Raw genomic sequence first — 18,361 nt, 5'->3', positions numbered from 1 at the left:
TGTTAATCACTTATTCACAGTCTTCACATCTACAACAGTGGTTGCCTGCTGTAACTAAGGGTGACACACGGCCTGTCTCATGTTGCTGGGAGACAGTGGAGAGGCTGGATGGCTTAGGGGTCACCAGGAGGTCATCCATACCCCTCCACTACTCCGGAGTGTGTGTGAGTGTGTGTGAGTGTGTGTGTTCCCTGTAGCACACACTGTGAAGCTGGGCAGGGAGCCAGAAAGTCTTAAAAAAATGAACCATGTCTTATTCTTCTCCCTAATCCAGTGACAGTAGCAGGTGATCTGCAGAGAGCCTCTCTTCCAGCACAGTCACGTTGCTTCTCAGAGACGCACACACACATGCTCAAACTCCACCAGAACACGGGCACTGGAAGCACCTCATAGAACCACAGCCTTTTACTATTTAAAAGATGCTTTTATCAAAAGTGACAAATCCAGCACCCAGACAGCCCAGCTGTGGATCCAGGATCACAAGTACAGAGTCAGAAAGCCCTCTCAGCTGGCAGGCGCAGGGAGTCTCACACAGACAGCATCCTCTCAATCAGACAAACATGAACATACCTGCATGGCTCTCCCCTCCTCTCTTATCCCTCTCTTTCTTCTCATCTGCTCTTTCCCTCTTTCTACTTCTCTTCTTTCCTCCCATCTTTCCTTTCCTAGACTCTTGTCTCCTCTGCTGCTTCCTACTTGGACTCAGGCCATACATTTACATTTAGTCATTTAGCAGACACTCTTATCCAGAGCGACTTACAGTAAGTACAGGGACATTCTTCCCGAGGCAAGTAGGGTGAAGTGCCTTGCCCAAGGACACAACGTCATCTGGCACAGCCGGGAATCGAACCAACAACCTTCTGATTAATAGCCCGACTCCCTAACCACTCAGCGACCTGATACATGCCTTTGTCCACTTCAGTAAAGAGCATGGAGTATAGTAGGTGGACTCAAATGAGTGTAAAATTAGATTGAATGTATCTGTGCCTGCATGCGTCAACACACACACACACAGCGGATGTTGCCTCCCACAGTCTCGCCCGGCCCTCTCTCCAGCAGAGTGTGTTTACATCAAGAGCTCCAACAGGAGCGCCATGCTCTGAACCGCTCGTACTGTCCTGCCTCACTCTCTCTCCTCTGTCTCCTGCCTCACTCTCTCTCCTCTGTCTCCTGCCTCACTCTCTCTCCTCTGTCTCCTGCCTCACTCTCTCTCCTCTGTCTCCTGCCTCACTCTCTCCCCTCTGTCTCCTGTCTCACTCTCTCTCCTCTGTCTCCTGCCTCACTCTCTCTCCTCTGTCTCCTGCCTCACTCTCTCTCCTCTGTCTCCTATGTCTCCTGCCTCACTCTCTCCTCTGTCTCCTGCCTCACTCTCTCTCCTCTGTCTCCTGCCTCACTCTCTCTCCTCTGTCTCCTGCCTCACTCTCTCCCCTCTGTCTCCTGCCTCACTCTCTCTCCTCTGTCTCCTGCCTCACTCTCTCCCCTCTGTCTCCTACCTCACTCTCTCTCCTCTGTCTCCTGCCTCACTCTCTCCCCTCTGTCTCCTGCCTCACTCTCTCCCCTCTGTCTCCTGCCTCACTCTCTCTCCTCTTATATCGCTTGCTTGGCTTCCTCTCACATAACTGGCTTTATCTCTTTCCTTTTCTATGCTTTCATTCACCTCTCTCTTTTGTTTCTCACTCTATCCTCCCCCACACCGTCTCTCTCTCTCTCTCTCTCTCTCTCTCTCTCTCTCTCTCTCTCTCTCTCTCTCTCTCTCTCTCTCTCTCTCTCTCTCTCTCTCTCTCTCTCTCTCTCTCTGTCTCTCTTGCTATCCCTGGGCTAGAGCACTGCAAGGAACTCAGAACACTAACATTCCCTCCACACACAACTGTATGTGCTGACATACACACACACCTTCACACACCCTCACACACCCTCACACACCCTCTCACACACTCTCTCACACTCTCACACACTCTCGCACACTCTCTCACACACACACACACACACACACGCACACACACGCACACACACAGACAGGAATGTGTTATTTTCAACACCAGATATTTATTCAATAATCCTTCATATAATCATTTATAACACCCTAAGTTTTTAAACACTAAACACAAACATGTGCTACGCACACTAACACTCACTCACACCATCAATTACCTAATTAGGAAGTAATATGCAAGGTCCCTTGTTCTGCTTAGAGAGAGAAAACAAACACACGTGTAAACACACAAGTACACACATACACACACACACACATACACATACACACACACACAGGTATACACATACACACACACACACATGCAGGGACCCAGTGCTAAGAGGCTTCGAATGGAGCAGAAACGATGATTCACTGGCAAAGCTAAATATAATCCTTATGGAGATCATTTCCCTAATAGAGGATAACTCTCACTCTGCTGTCTGTTGTGTAACATCAGCCCCGCTTGCTGTGAGCTTCAGCATCTACTGAAGAACTATCTACATCTGGTTATGCTCTAGGTCCCTGCAGTCCACCTCATAGGTACAAGGCTGCATGTCTGACCTGACCAGTCTACAGCTGAGACCACACCTGTTATATTCCTGCATGGGATTGTTCAGAATATTCTACTGATATACTGACTGTTTAGATATTCTGGTTTAAAGACATTCCTGTTCAGTTGTTTTTTTCAGCACTCTGTTCTAGGACAGGGATACCGAGACTCCTCCCAGTTTAACTCACACACACACACACACAAACACACACACACGCTGAGGCTGTTTTCATCTACTCGTTAACACAGAGCATCGTTAAGATGTGTCCCTTGTGCTCGACTGGCCAGGGATTGGCTGCAGACCATCCATCGCCATGCCGACACCAGGGCCGCGAACCGGAACAGACCAGATCAGTGCTTCCCGTGTGGGGGGGCTTTCACACACACTCCTGTTAGCACGGCAGCACACACACTCACACACTCCTGTTAGCACGGCAGCACACACACACACACACACACTCCTGTTAGCAGACCAGGACCAGACCAGACAGTGATCAGGACCAGACAGTGACCAGGACCAGGACCAGACCAGACAGTGATCAGGACCAGACAGTGACCAGGACCAGACAGTGACCAGGACCAGGGCTGTGTTGGTGACAGTAGTTATGTATACTAGAGTCCTGTAGTTATGTATGCTTCCTGGAGTGCCAACAGACTGTTCTATGTATATCAGTTACGCACACACACACGCACACACACACACACACACACACACACACACACACACACTGTAAGCATTCCTCTTCGGCATATATACAGTATAAGTGCCACATGACAGAAACCACTTCATCTTTAAAAGCTGCTTAACACATACATACGTCAGCTGTACTTAGGGTCGACTCAACATTCGACAAAGCCTTTGTGAATACTGAGGTGTGCGTGTGTTTAACTGTATGCTGATATAGCTCCATCAGCAGCAGACAGGAGGGCAGAGGGAAGAGACGTTCCTGCACAAAGCGTAAATGGCCAAATAATACCAAACTGGATGGAGGAAAACAATACATCCACAGTTCACTTCCTGGGAGACATCTTCCCCTGCACTCCTCAGTGAGCTGGTCACCTGATCTCTGGTTGGTCATGTGATTAGTCAGGAAGGAGTCAGGAAGCAGGTTCCTGTTTCCTGGGTCTACACACAAGGGTTCCTTGTTCAATGTTCCTCAGTAGAATGGGGAGCAGAGGGAGTCTAGCAGAGACCGGTGCAGTGTTTGCTGCTGACAGAACAGAGGCTTAGTGCATCTCTCTTTGAAATGGGATCTCCCTCGTGTTTGAAGAGGAAGAGAGAGGAAGGTGGGAGGGTGAAAGGAGACAGAGAGGGTGATGGGGTGGTTTAGAACAGCCCCTCCCTCCTTCTCGTTCTACGGTTCAGTTCACCAGTCCATAGCAGGACCAGCACAGACCTTTAAATCAGAACTTGTGGATATGAAAATGTCTGTCTCAGTAGCAGCCAGGTCCAAAACGCAGCTCAGCATCGCTGCTGTGTCTCATTCATTATGCAAACAGTTCAGAACGTCGATTTTTGAAGTGAAGAAATCTGTTTTCCAAACACCCAAGCAATATCCAGTCATCTAAATGTCACCTTCAGTCAGAGTGTGGAACTCCGCCGCACACAAGATGATGTCCCACCCTAACCCTCCAGCCTTCCTTCCCCTCGTGTTCTCCATCCTCTCCACTCCTCAAAAAAGTAATTTCACTATAATATTCATATATAATGCACTTATTGACTCAGCATCGCATTCTCTCTCTCCTTCACTGTCACGCACACTCTCTCTCTCTCCTTCCCTCTTTCTCACATTCACGCAAGAACACACACTCTCCATACACTTCCAGACGCCTGCTCAAACACACACACACACACACACACAGTGGAAGTGCAAGGTTGCCCCCCTCCTTTGTGCAGCAGTGCTAGTCTGTTGCCTAGTAACCAGGTAGTTCCTAGTAAGAGCGTTTCCACAGAGAGATTCCCCCGGTCCTATAATTCAACGAAAGCTCTAGTACTTCTCCCACACACACACACACTTCTACATTTAAACATACAGTGTCATAACCCATTCCACTGCCCATTCCACTGCCCATTCCATTGCCCATTCCACTGCCCTCTTCACTGCAACTAGGCCACTCGCCCTTCTTCCCTTCAGTGCCCTGCGCTGTTTCAGACAAGTTGTTTCAGACGAGCTGTTTCAGAAGAGCTGTTTCAGACGAGCTGTTTCAGACGAGCTGTTTCAGACGAGCTGTTTCAGACGGGCTGTTTCAGACGAGCTGTTTCAGACGGGCTGTTTCAGACGGGCTGTTTCAGACAGGCTGTTTCAGACGAGCTGTTTCAGACGGGCTGTTTCAGACGAGCTGTTTCAGACGAGCTGTTTCAGACGGGCTGTTTCAGACGAGCTGTTTCAGAAGAGCTGTTTCAGACAGGCTGTTTCAGACGAGCTGTTTCAGACGGGCTGTTTCAGACGAGCTGTTTCAGACGGGCTGTTTCAGACGAGCTGTTTCAGACGAGCTGTTTCAGACGGGCTGTTTCAGACGGGCTGTTTCAGACGAGCTGTTTCTGACGGGCTGTTTCAAAAGCGCCACAGAGGAGGGTGCGGCTCAACCCTCTGCTCTGTCTGAGGACATGGACCTGAGTCTTCTATTAAATATAAACACACTCACACACACATCCTGCAAAAGCTCTTAACACACTTACATTTCTTCTATCATGCGCACACACACATGCACAAACACATGCACACTAACACACACGCATATTGCTGTACTGTCTGCATTGCCATGACAACCCCAGTTAGAGTCTCACTGTATCTGTATCAGACTAACACACACTCACACACACACTCACTGTATCTGTATCAGACTAACACACACTCACTCACACACTCACTGTATCTGTATCACACTAACACACACTCACTGTACCTGTATCAGACTAACACACACTCACTCACACACTCACTGTATCTGTATCACACTAACACACACTCACTGTAGCACTGCACTCACTCTGACCTGATCTGTATTCAGTTAGCAGGTGCTTTTATCCAAAGTGATGTATGAAAGTACATATAGCAAAGTGTAATTCTCTGCATGTGTACATGTGTTCATTTAGTCTAGTGTACATGAGTGTTGTGAGAGCATGGTTAATTCGCTTCAAGGCATTACCACATTTTTATGTGAAATGAAATGCTACAGATGCAAAGTAGGGCAGTGTAAATAGTGGATGTTTCCTTATTTTGTGTGTGTGTGTGCATTTGTGTGTGTGTGCATTTGTGTGTGTATGTGTGTTGTTTTGCACTTGTCTCAGACTGTCTTTCAGACGCTAATTTGATCAGCACTGGGGAAAAGGCTGTGAAAGGTTATTCATGTGTAACATGAGAGATGCATCTGGAAAAGCATTCACATACAAGCACACTCTGACACACACACACTCTTACACACACACGTCCTCAAAAAACTCATTAGCTGTAAGTCGCTCTAGAGAAGAGCGTCTGCTAAATGACTAAATGTAACGACAACCACCACAAGTCAACAAAGCACTGTGGAGGGAGTGTGTGCTGTGGCCATCAGACCCTGTGAGGACAGGAGGGGGAGGCCTCTGTCCTGACTGTCTCCTCCCCAACTCAGCTCCATCCCGTGGGGTGGCAGGCACCCTTCTAGGGGCGTACGTGAAGCCCTCTGTGACACTGCTGGATCTACTCCTCCACACCTTCTCCACTCCAGGGAGGAAATGTCTGCAGGTGAGTGCATGTGTATGTGTGTGTGTTTTGGGATACTAAGATACCAGATCGATAAACCTCTCAGTTTTTCAATTATCCCTCATGTCTGTCTGTGTCTCAGTCTTTAGTTTATAACTGAGCACTGAGGATACATCAGAACTAACCCAGCACACCTCACAACCATGCAACCCCAAACACACACACACACACACACGTTACCACAGTTCACAGTAGGATCAGTCAGGCTTGGGAGTCCCTATCTAAGTTCTCTGAGAGAGAGATGGGAAGAGAGAGGCAGAGACAGATAAGGAGAGAGAGAGCAGGGGTGTTGCTCCTCATCCAGACCAGCAGCACAGCAGTGGGTGTACTTTACATCTCTGTCACACTGGAAACATCACTGATCACTGCATCTTCACTGCAGTAAACTAGCACAAAGTCTCCCTATTCCTCCATCCATACCATCCCTCCATCTCTCCATCTCTGCATCTGTCAATCCCTCCATCCATCAATCCCTTCATCCCTCCACCTCTCTTCATTCCTCCATCACTCCACCTGTCTCCATCCCTCCATCTCTCCATCTCTCCATCCCTCCATCTCTCCATCTCTCCATCTATCTTCATCTCTCCATCTCTCTCCATCTCTCTTCATCCCTCCATCTCTCCATCCATCCATCTCTCTCCATCTCTCCATCCATCAATCTATCTTCATCTGTCCATCTCTCCATCTCTCCATCTCTCCATCTCTCCTCCTCCTTCACTCAGTTCCCAGTCACTCATCCACAGCAGCTACCTGGCTGTCACTTGTCTCCACCCCTCCACTCTGTACTCCTCCTTTCCTCTCTTCCTCTACTCCTCCCTCCCTCCTTGCCTCCCTCCCTCTTCCAAACTTCTCTGTGCTATCTGACGTGCGGTAGGAAAGAGGAACAAGAGATAAACGCTTCCTGATGCCAAGATTCCCGTGTCCTCAAGAGCGTCAAGCGACAAGGGTATTTCAGTGGAGAGATTGACAGCTGGGGCGAGAGCGTCGGAAGGCTGGCTGAATTCCGAATCATCGTCAACAGGATCAGTATCCATGGCAACAGCCGCAGAGAGGAAGAGAAACACAAAATCGACGAAGGAAGGCTTCGTCAGCAGAGTTTCTATTGATAGTGATGGTGGAGACTACCTGGGCATGGTGGAGACTACCTGGGCATGGTGGAGACTACCTGGGCATGGTGGAGACTACCTGGGCATGGTGGAGACTACCTGGGCATGGTGGAGCATGGGCTCTCTAAGTCTCTCCTGGCCTCCCTGCTCTCCACCAGCTGCCTCCACAACACCTGGGTCTGCCTCCAGACCAGATCTGCTGGACTCTACATGGATACCATGTCTAACTGGACAGATGCTGAAAGGTGTGTTCTCACACACACATGAACACACACACACACCCTGAGCACATAGAATACACACACACACACTCTGAGCACATAGAATACACACACACAAACTGAGGACATACAATACGCACACACACACACATACACTCACTCACAACCTGAGCACCGACACACACACATATCTCATTAGTTCCACATCATTTCTTTAAACACCCTTTAAATCGGGGTTCTCCAACCCTGGTCCTAAGGGGCCACTGTCCTGCATGTTTTAGATGTTTCCCTGCTCCAGCACACTTGATTCAAATGAATGGGTCGTTATCAAGCTCTGTGAAGCCGGGTAATGACCATTCATTTGAATCAGGTGTGCTGGTCTAAACCATGCAGGACAGTGGCCCCTGAGGACCAGGGTTGGAGAACCCTGATGTCAATTGTGGGCCACTGGAATTATCACAACACACACACACAATAACAAACTCAAAACTCAAACTCAGAAATCAGTTTGTTTAACCATAACACCAAGCCTGCCCATTGGTACTTTTACAGTTACAACCACACACACACACACACAATGTGAGCCTGGACATCAGTAAGAGACAGAATCCTTTTGTCTCTGTGGTGATGACCCATGACCCATGACCCATGACCTGACGACCCATGACCTGCAATCTGCTGTTACTATGAACACAGGCCGACAGTGGTGAATCACCACACACACACATACACACACACACAACAAACACAATACACTCACCCAGTAACACACACACACCCTGTAACACGCAACAACAGCACACACACCAATCAACATACTTACACAAATGCATACACAAACACAAAAAAACACACACAAATAGCCCATGCATAAACACATACACATGCACACTGAATCAACACAAACATACAGACATTGTAACACATAGACACACAACACACATCTCAGCTGAGCTGTCCAAGTAGGAGACACAAGTAGACTGCACTGACATCAAGGCCAGCTGTCTTTGTGTCTCAGACTGCAGAGATGAAGTTGGGATAGAGCATTCATACACACACACCAGACACACACATATACTTTTGACTGGTACTGTATACACTCATTTACAAACACACACGCACACTTCAGACAGAAACCATCTCTTTCAGAGAGAAGTGAATCTACCATTCATTCTATCCTCTAAACTCACAATGTATGTGTGTGCGTGTGGGTGTGTGTGTGTGTGTGTGTGGTGTGTGTGTGTGAATGCGGTGTACATTGTGTGTGTGTGAGAGCCATGAACTGACACATGCCTTTATGAGGATGACTAATCAACATAGAGATGATGATTAAGACTCTCTCTGTAATGTTTGAACCCTGTGTGGACCGCATGCTGTGCTGCTGAGCTGTGGTAGAGTGTGTCCACTGCCTCTGAGAGGCAGGGCCGTCCTGCACATGGATCTCTCATCAACTGAACTGTATGTTTGAAAGGATCAAATGATCTAATCTCCTGTCCAAACGGAGAGGGATAGACAGATCATGCACCACAGGTCCTCTATCAACACTCTAGCTAACCTCTACATAACCAGGAACTACTAGCTTTGAAAAAATAACTGTGTGTGTGCGTGCCTGCCCATCTATGCGTATGTGTGTGTGTGTGTGTGAGAGTGAGTGTGTGAGTGTGTGTGTGTGTGAGTGTGTGAGTGTGCGAGTGCTCTAGCTAGGGAGTGAAGACACACCTCCTTAGGCCCACACACTAGTGCTAACCAGTGCTGTGCGTGTCTGGGTGAGTAGCAGGACATTTACCTCTCTGGATAATATTTACACTGACCAGAGACCAGATGGAGGATGAGGGAGTAGTGAACAGTGGTGAACACAACCCCCATGACCCTGCCTGTGTTCCTCATTAGTGCAGCACTTGTACTGTACAAACATCACACACACTTACTCTCCCACTCTCACACACACACAGATCTCCCTCAGCTCCTTCCTATGGAGGTCCACTGGAGTGAATCCTGATGGGGCAGTGTCTTCAACATTCCAACATTCCATCTGAGCCTGGTGGGAATTCAGAACATTACAGCTACCTAAACACTCGTTCCTCAAGAGGTTAAAGAGCCACACACTCACACAAAAACACACACACCAGTGTGACATGGAAAGGCAGGATAGGCAGAGAGGAGGAAAGAGGGAAAGAGAGAGAAAAAGATGGGATGGAAAAAAAGAGTCCGAGCGGGTGAGTGTGGAGAGAGAGCGTGGAGGAGAGAGTGAGAAGGATAGAAAGATGAGGAGAGAGAGGTGGAGGAGAGACAGAGAGAGAATGATGAGGAGAGAGAGCGTGGAGGAGAGACAGAGAGAGAATGATGAGGAGAGAGAGCGTGGAGGAGAGACAGAGAGAGAATGATGAGGAGAGAGAGCGTGGAGGAGAGACAGAGAGAGAATGATGAGGAGAGAGAGCGTGGAGGAGAGACAGAGAGAGAATGATGAGGAAAGAGAGGTGAGAGAGAGGAAAAGGGAGGTGAGGATAGAGAGTGTAACTGATAAGAAGAGAGTGTGTTTTCCGGTTCGCTCTAACTTCAGAGGACTCATTAAGTTGCCAGTCTGAAAGAAACATAAGCATCCCAGTAGTACCATGGCCTAAGGCCAGACACACACACACACACACACAGACACACACACACAGACACACACACACACACAGACACACACACACAGCAGATCCAGCACGGAGCTGATCCCAGTAGAGTGTGGTTATAAAAGTGCTCTCTGAGGCAGAGAGAGAGAGAGAAGTTGTGAGATACACAAGTCAGTTCTCTGCCAGGGTGCAACACCAGCAGTCCTAGCATGGCCTCTTGTCACAAACACTCTTCCTCCAGTGCAACACCAGCAGTCCTAGCATGGCCTCTTATCACAAACACTCTTCCTCCAGCCTTTTCAGCATGTCAGAACCTTGCACCAGCCCACAGCCTCCCTGTCCAGTCCCAGCCCAGCACCAAGTCCAGCAGGCTACCATGCCGACAGCCTGTGGAAGCTCAGCGGCTGTTGGGAGTGAAACTTCCCCTGTGTCTATAATCAGCCCCTGGAAAGGATATGGGTTACAGACCATGCGCAGACACCAGCTGCGCGGACGGGTGGTCTGCTTCACGCAGAAAAACACCACGGGCGCAAGAGCTGGGTACGGCTGTTGCTCCTCCTCGTCAGATGCCAGGTCGGGTGCAGGGTCACGAGCCGGCTCGCGAAGCAAACCTGCGTTCCCCTGTGCGCGGGCTCCCACCGTTTCGCCCGGGCTCCATGTTCCCCTTCTCTCCTCCTCATGTCTGGTGTCCTCGTGTTGCGGGGCAGGCTCGTAAAGTATCGGTATGGGGACCCTCACATCCTCGCGCTCGGCGTAATGAAAGCGCGCTCTCCCCTCGCCATCAGTCATGATAGCGCGTCAGACAGAACCGCTCTGGAGATGCACACAGACAATGCACAGAGAGCTAATCATCTCAGCAGGGACCACGCACTGCAGCTCCCTAACTCCCCCCTGCCGTCTGGGGTGTGCTGTGGATATAGACCAGCACGCGCGGGCCTTTTCGTTTCTCTAAAGACTTTGGCTGCAATCAAAAGCGCATGTAACCCCCTGCGTTTCACTAGGCCAGCCTGTAGTCTTTTCACTGGTTAACGCCACATCTTGTCTTTGAAAGATAAGATGCAGCCTATTCCTGCTCCCTCTGTTGTCATGTGACTGTGCTGGAGACTAGCCTCGCGCGGCTGTGGAAGTGGGCTCCTGATATGCTTTGAGCTTTTGGAGCGTCTGATACAAACAGGGTTGTCCTACATTGCACGCATATATATTTGAATATTTAATATTTAAAAAGTTAAAGCGTTTTGTTTTCACAGCTGATATAAATCTTTTATAATCAGACTGGTGCCAGCCTTTGTTATGGTGCGGGCTCGAATTCGCTTATAACGGAACATTTAATCTGGTTATAACGGTCAATAAAATAACTGTAACCACATTTAACTACAAACCATTGGGCGGTATAATTGAAACACTAAGGTTTAGACGCACTACTTCATTACAAACACTTAGCATCAATGAACAGACATCCCCTGCGCATCACCTGTGGTTAATTTTCCACAGTTTCCATGTACGCAAAGGTAGAAGCCTACCTTAAACGTGTCAAATAATTTAAAACAGAATATAACATTTACCTTATAGAGACAGAGTTAGAAGCTCCCATTAGCATTTCCGTGACTTGCCGTGTAGCGCGAGCAGTCTTTCTCGGCAATCCTAGCTTCTTCTCTCTTCCCTCCCCTCTGTCTTTCTGTCTTTCTCTCTCTCTTAGTTCACCGGTTTAATTACTGTTTTGTCCGATAACTGTAATTCCAAAGTGGGATGATAAATTAAGATCATTCAAAATCAGAAGTTCAAATGTAAATTGTTTCTTTAAAGGGAATATCCATTTTTATAAAGCGGTCGGAGGAGATGCGCGTGCGTCCGTCGGTGTGGGTTGAAGCTCCGTTATGTTCTGAAACGGCAAACTTCGAACAGAACGGGAGCTCTGACACGTGACGACCGGTAGAAAACAGAGTGTAGATACTCTCTCTCTCTTCCTCTCTCTAAAGGGTTCCCCGCAGTATAGCATCATCAGTCAGATGATAATGTAAACGGTGTTCATGATTAATGAGCCTACTCCAGCTCTATGCGCAGTAGGCTATAGATTTCTCCACGCGTCGGTTTCTCTGGGCAGTGAATAGTGTTTATCCGCTGTGTTTATTATCCGTATAACGTTTATGATGAATTTTTCCATCACCTTCTCTAGTTGGTCCTCACGGTTCAGCGCTCTGTCATTAAATGTACAACTAAAAAGGTAATGGTTACCAGTGTGTGGAGCTGTAATGATGAACTAACATCCACAATGTCTGATTGGTCATCGTTTTATATAACAATTCATTGTACTATTATAAAGTAGAATGTTTTCGTTTCATTTCGTGTTAAATCTCCAGAAAATATGATTTTTTTTCCTTGCACGTCATATCGAATTCTCTGTTCATGGGAGCTGTTACCGGTAGGGATGTTACTCCTAGCGGCGCGCACTCTTCCCAGCAGAAGGAACGCCCCCGGGTTCAGTGGCTGCCAGCGCGCGCCATGAGAAACTGTTGACATGAACAGAGTCAGACAGGCACGTGCGAAACATTAAATTAATTGATACAGCGAGCATGAGAGCATTACAAAAAAGCTTTGGATTCACTGAAAAATTGGAACAATCCACTTCATTTTACATTTCTCTCGACTGTCTCTGAGTGAAACCATTGTTTTTCTTGGCCAAACCCCTACAGTTAAGCTGGGTAGTCTACCAATGAATGGCCTGACCCTTAACCTTTTCTCATGCATGTGGAAGAAGAAGACATTTTTGATCTTTCCTGCAGTAGTGACAAACATACACCTGTGCAGGATGCGTGTTGTCCACCTTTGACATGTCCTCCATCTGAGGACAACAGGAGAGGAGAACAGGAGAGGACAACAGGAGAGGACAGCAGGGAAAGGACAGCAGGAGAGGACAGCAGGGAGAGGACAGCAGGGAGAGGACAGCAGGAGAGGACAGCAGGAGAGGACAGCAGGAGAGGACAGCAGGGAGAGGACAGCAGGAGAGGACAGCAGGAGAGGACAGCAGGACAGGACAGCAGGGAGAGGACAGCAGGAGAGGAGAGCAGGAGAGGACAGCAGGAGAGGACAGCAGGAGAGGACAGCAGGAGAGGACAGCAGGGAGAGGACAGCAGGAGAGCACAGCAGGAGAGCAGGAGAGGACAGCAGGAGAGGACAGCAGGAGAGGACAGCAGGAGAGGAGAGCAGGAGAGCAGGAGAGGACAGCAGGAGAGCAGGAGAGGACAGCAGGAGAGGACAGCAGGAGAGGACAGCAGGGAGAGGACAGCAGGAGAGCAGGAGAGGACAGCAGGAGAGGACAGCAGGAGAGGACAGCAGGGAGAGGACAGCAGGAGAGGACAGCAGGAGAGGACAGCAGGAGAGGACAGCAGGAGAGGACAGCAGGGAGAGGACAGCAGGAGAGGACAGCAGGAGAGGTTTAGGTAGGTTCTTATAGTGGCTGTTTTGCAGAGGAAACATTGGTGAGCATAGCATGCAAACGTCACACAGAACCAAACCCAGGACATTCATGCTGTGGGCCTGAACGATGCAGAAATCAGGGTAGGAGACAGGATAGGTTAGGATTGTTTGGTTCTGGAGGGTCTAAGCCTATCTGAACTACTTGTATTTGTTTTCACTATCTGTGTGTGTGTGTGTGTGTGGGTGTGTGTCCATTCTCAGCTGTGAGCATCACACGCCTGCTGACAGAACAAGCACAGACCCCTCCTCACCCCTCCCCGAGGTACCACCTGTCTCCCCCCTCTCCCTCTCTCTCTCTCTCTCCCTCTCTCAGCATCTCCCTCGCTCCACCTGTCTCCCCCCTCTCTCTCTCTCTCTCTCTCTCTCTCTCTCTCTCTCTCTCTCTCTCTCTCTCTCTCTCTCTCTCCCTCTCTCAGCATCTCCCTCGCTCCACCTGTCTCCCCCCTCTCTCTCTCTCTCTCTCTCTCTCTCTCTCTCTCTCTCTCTCTCCCTCTCTCCCTCCCTCTCTCCACCTGTCTCTCTCTCTCCCCCTCTGTCAGCATCTCCCTCGCTCCACCTGTCTCCCCCCTCTCTCTCTCTCTCTCTCTCTCCCTCTCTCCCTCCCTCTCTCCACCTGTCTCTCTCTCTCCCCCTCTGTCAGCATCTCCCTCTCTCCACCTGTCTCTCTCTCTCCCGTTCCCAACCAGGAATGTGAAACCTGAAACCCTCAGTGCTCTCTAAGGCTCCACAAGGGCCCCATGCTGAGTCAGAAGAGAGGGGGGGGATGGAACCCTATGCTGGGAGTTTCCCTGTATGCTTTTCTCCATGTATTTGAGACATTGATTCTGTATGATAGTATCAGAGTTTAGAACCAAGCTCCCAGATCTTCATTTAGAGAGCACACGGGAGTCATCTAGGCAGAATCCAGAATCTGCCATCACATAGTTTCAACCAGTTTTCTCTGATGTGTTCATGTCCAGGCTGCTATGGGGGGTTATTATGGGGTGTGTGTCAGCTCTCTGACTGTTGTTGCTAGGTTGCTCAGACCTCGTTTCCTGACCACAGATGGACTCTGTCGTCTCTCCAGCGCAAGGCTCCGTGTGATCAATCACATTCTCTCTTGTAGGCCACATCAATATCCTGATCCCGGTCCCAATCCCTCTCCTCCCCCATCATCCTCCAATCCCTTTCCTCCAACTCCCTCCCCCAGTCCATCCTCCTGCCCCCCTCCTCCCCTCCCCCAGTCCATTCTCCTCTGCCTCCATCTTCACAGCTATCTCCTCTCTCACCCTTCCTCCCTCCCCCTGTTCTTCAGTACCTCCTCCTCCATGGAGACCTCCTCTGTTTGTTGTCAGGGTTTCCCCCTATCACAGCCTTCTCCTGTCTGTGTGTATGTGTAAATGTGTGTCATGTGTGTGTGTAGGTGTGTGTGTATTTGTGTCAGACAAATGCAGTGTGAAATATGCATACAGTAGATATATTATTAAAGCCAGTTAGATAAAAAACTGAGAGAAATAGAGAGAGATAAGAGAGAGAGAGAGAGATAAGAGAGAGAGAGATAAGAGAGAGAGAGTTGGGGTCTCTGCATGCCATAACACTGCTTTAATTGGGATATCAGAGAGAAGAGAGGATATTCAGGACCTGTCATCACACTACCACTACTACCATAACAGAGCCAGCAGGCGAGAACATTGGTTACATAACCATACACACACACACACAAATGCACATGAACACAAACACACACACAAACACACGCACACACATGTAGACATCTGTAGGAAGGGACCAGCCAAGAGGAAATCTGTCATACTCTCAGTCTTGCAACCGAACCATGAGTGTGTGTGTGTCACTGGAGGGCACCCCAGCCGAGCCCTTCATGTCATGTAAGACATTCTAGATTGAGATTCAAGGTTGTAGTTAGGCCATGCATGCAGTGTGTGTGTGTGTGTGTATTCCCCAGCTCAGCCAGGTGGCAGGTTGAGCAGAGCCTTTCATGGGTTTCCATGGTGTCTGCACCCCCCCCCCACACACACACATACAGACACCACCCTTTCACACAAACACAACACCCCCCAAAACACACACAACCCCAACCCTGCATACACCAACACACACACACCAGCTCTACCCCACCATTCACGGTAGAGACATAAAGGTCAACACTTCAAAGAGACAGAGATGAAATGGAGAAAAGAGAGTCAGACTTAGTCCAGCTCAGTCAACAGTACATCCCCTGTTGCTCTCCGCTCTTCTCCATCCCTCCATCCCTCCATCCCTCCATCCCTTCATCTGTCCATCCTTACATTCGTTTACCGTGACCATGCCGTGCCCGCCCTTTGTCCACTTTTAAAGACAGCTTTAACATGTGTGAGGGTGCGCACGTGTGTGTGTGTGCTGACTGGTGCCTTAGTGGTGGCTAAGGGCCCTATCAGAGGGTGAGGGAAGACGCCCACAGGGAGGTCAGATGGTGATGTCATAGAGAGAGATCAGTCTCACGCCCACGCCTGCTGGTCTCTCTGGAGCCCAGACCATCCCCCTCCCATTGCGGGCAGCTGCAGAGAGGCTGGGTTGTATCTGCTGGGGCTGGTCTGGCAGGGAGACCCGCTCAGAAGGCTCCCCAAGCTCACAGTGTTCCTGGAAGCTCACAAAGAGCTGGAAGCTTCTGTCTGGTTTAAGAGCACAGGAAATGGTACAGTCACACTCCTATTCTCATAGAGGCAGGCAGGCAGGCAGGCAGGCAGGCAGGCAGGCATGCTGACAGGCAGACTGACAGGCTGACAGACAGGCAGACAGGCAGACTGACAGGCAGACAGGCAGGCAGGCAGGCAGGCAGGCAGGCAGGCAGGCAGGCAGGCAGGCAGGCAGGCAGGCAGGCAGGCAGGCAGGCAGGCAGGCAGGCAGGCACAGTAGTGAGTCATACTACACCCCTAAGTTTCTTGCTACTTCCAGAACCATCCATTTCTCTCCCATTCTCTTTCACACCTGACCCATGATGAACTGTGTGTGTGTGCAGCTGTGCAATCTAATCTGCGTGGTGTATTAACCCTCTAACCCCCACCATCCATGTCCTGTCACATAGTCTCCACTAATCACCATCTGGAACTGTGTGTGTGGGGGGATTGTGTTCATGTCAGCACATATGTGTGTGCATGTGTGAGGCATGTGTATGTGCATGTATGTGTGTCAGGGCTACAAACAGAGCACACAGCACACTGAGCTCAGACACCTCTGCATTATCAGGGCTCTGCATCTCCTCCTCTCTGGTTATCAGGGCTCTGCATCTCCTCCTCTCTGGTTATCAGGGCTCTGCATCTCCTCCTCTCTGGTTATCAGGGCTCTGCATCTCCTCCTCTCTGGTTACCAGGGCTCTGCATCTCCTCCTCTCTGGTTATCAGGGCTCTGCATCTCCTCCTCTCTGGTTATCAGGGCTTTACATCTCTTCCTCTCTGTTTATCAGGGCTCTGCATCTCTTCCTCTGTGGTTATCAGGGCTCTCCTCCACCTGAATTCGGACAGGGGAGGGTGGGAGGGGTGAGAGGGGGTGATGGAGGGGTGAGAGGGGGGTGATGGAGGGGTGAGAGGAGTGGTAGGCATGCTTTGGCGCCGTGCCCTCAGCTCTGGAGGACAGGTCCTTCCACTCCTCCACCATGTCTGTTTGTTCCCTCCATTTCTCCTTGCTGAACTTTCAGTGTAGTTTCATCATTCACCCCCCCCCCCCCCCCCACCCCCTTTTTTTCTCTCACAGACATACACACACACACACACAGTCCTAAAGCTCAGTGTTCTGGATATGATGTGTGCTTGCTGTGTCACATAAATTCCTCTAGCTGTTGCATCTTTAAATAGCCTGCCAAGGCATGTGTCTGTGTTTCTAGCCTGTATGAAAATCATGTGTCCAGGAGAGAAGATCTCTAACAAGGTCTGAGGCCAGAGAACATTGACTGACTCTAGTAATGAGACACATAAACACAAACACACACACACAGTGAGATGTCCAGAGACACATAGCATAAGAGAGGGGTAAAGAGAGGGAGAGAGAGAGGAGAAAGAGTGCTTTCTCAAACCTCCATTCCACCAGAGTGGACCCAGAGAACGACCACGCCCACCAGGCCAAGACACGCTCCATCAGTGTGTCTGGGTGAGATGGGGCTCCAGTAGACGCAGTCTGAAGTCTGGTTAACTCACTGTCCATCCTGCACCGCACGTGTGGGGGTGTGTATGTGTTTGTATGTGTGTGTGTGTGTATGTATGTGTGTGTCCCGTGTCAGAGAGCATGTATCCTTTTGTCTGTACTGATCTCTAATCTCCCCCTAACCTCTCTCACTCTCTCACTCTCTCTCTCTCTCTCTCTCTCTCTCTGTCTCTCATGAGAGGGTAGGATTAAACAGAAGTTGGTCAATCCAGATTTAAGACAATTAGAAGATTTAATCTAGACTCCTGGGGACACAAACACAAAAGATGTTCGTTAACACATAGCCTACAGTAGACTTAAAAAGCTTATCATGTGTCTAGAATCAGTGCCAGTCCTACAGCTGCTTCTATGCAGGACCACCAGCTCGCAATGTCTAACCAACATCAGACTATCAAGACTCTGTCACCTGTTCTGTCTCAAGTGAATATTACTGATTCATCGGACCGTGAGATTGCGTGTGTGTTTGTTTGTGTGTTTGTGTTTGCGTGTGTTTGTTTATGTGTG

Source organism: Hypomesus transpacificus, unplaced genomic scaffold, assembly GCF_021917145.1.
Source record: "Hypomesus transpacificus isolate Combined female unplaced genomic scaffold, fHypTra1 scaffold_283, whole genome shotgun sequence".
Taxonomy (NCBI): Eukaryota; Metazoa; Chordata; class Actinopteri; order Osmeriformes; family Osmeridae; genus Hypomesus; species Hypomesus transpacificus.
The sequence above is the reverse complement of the archived record's forward strand: the minus strand, read 5'-3'. Positions refer to the sequence as shown.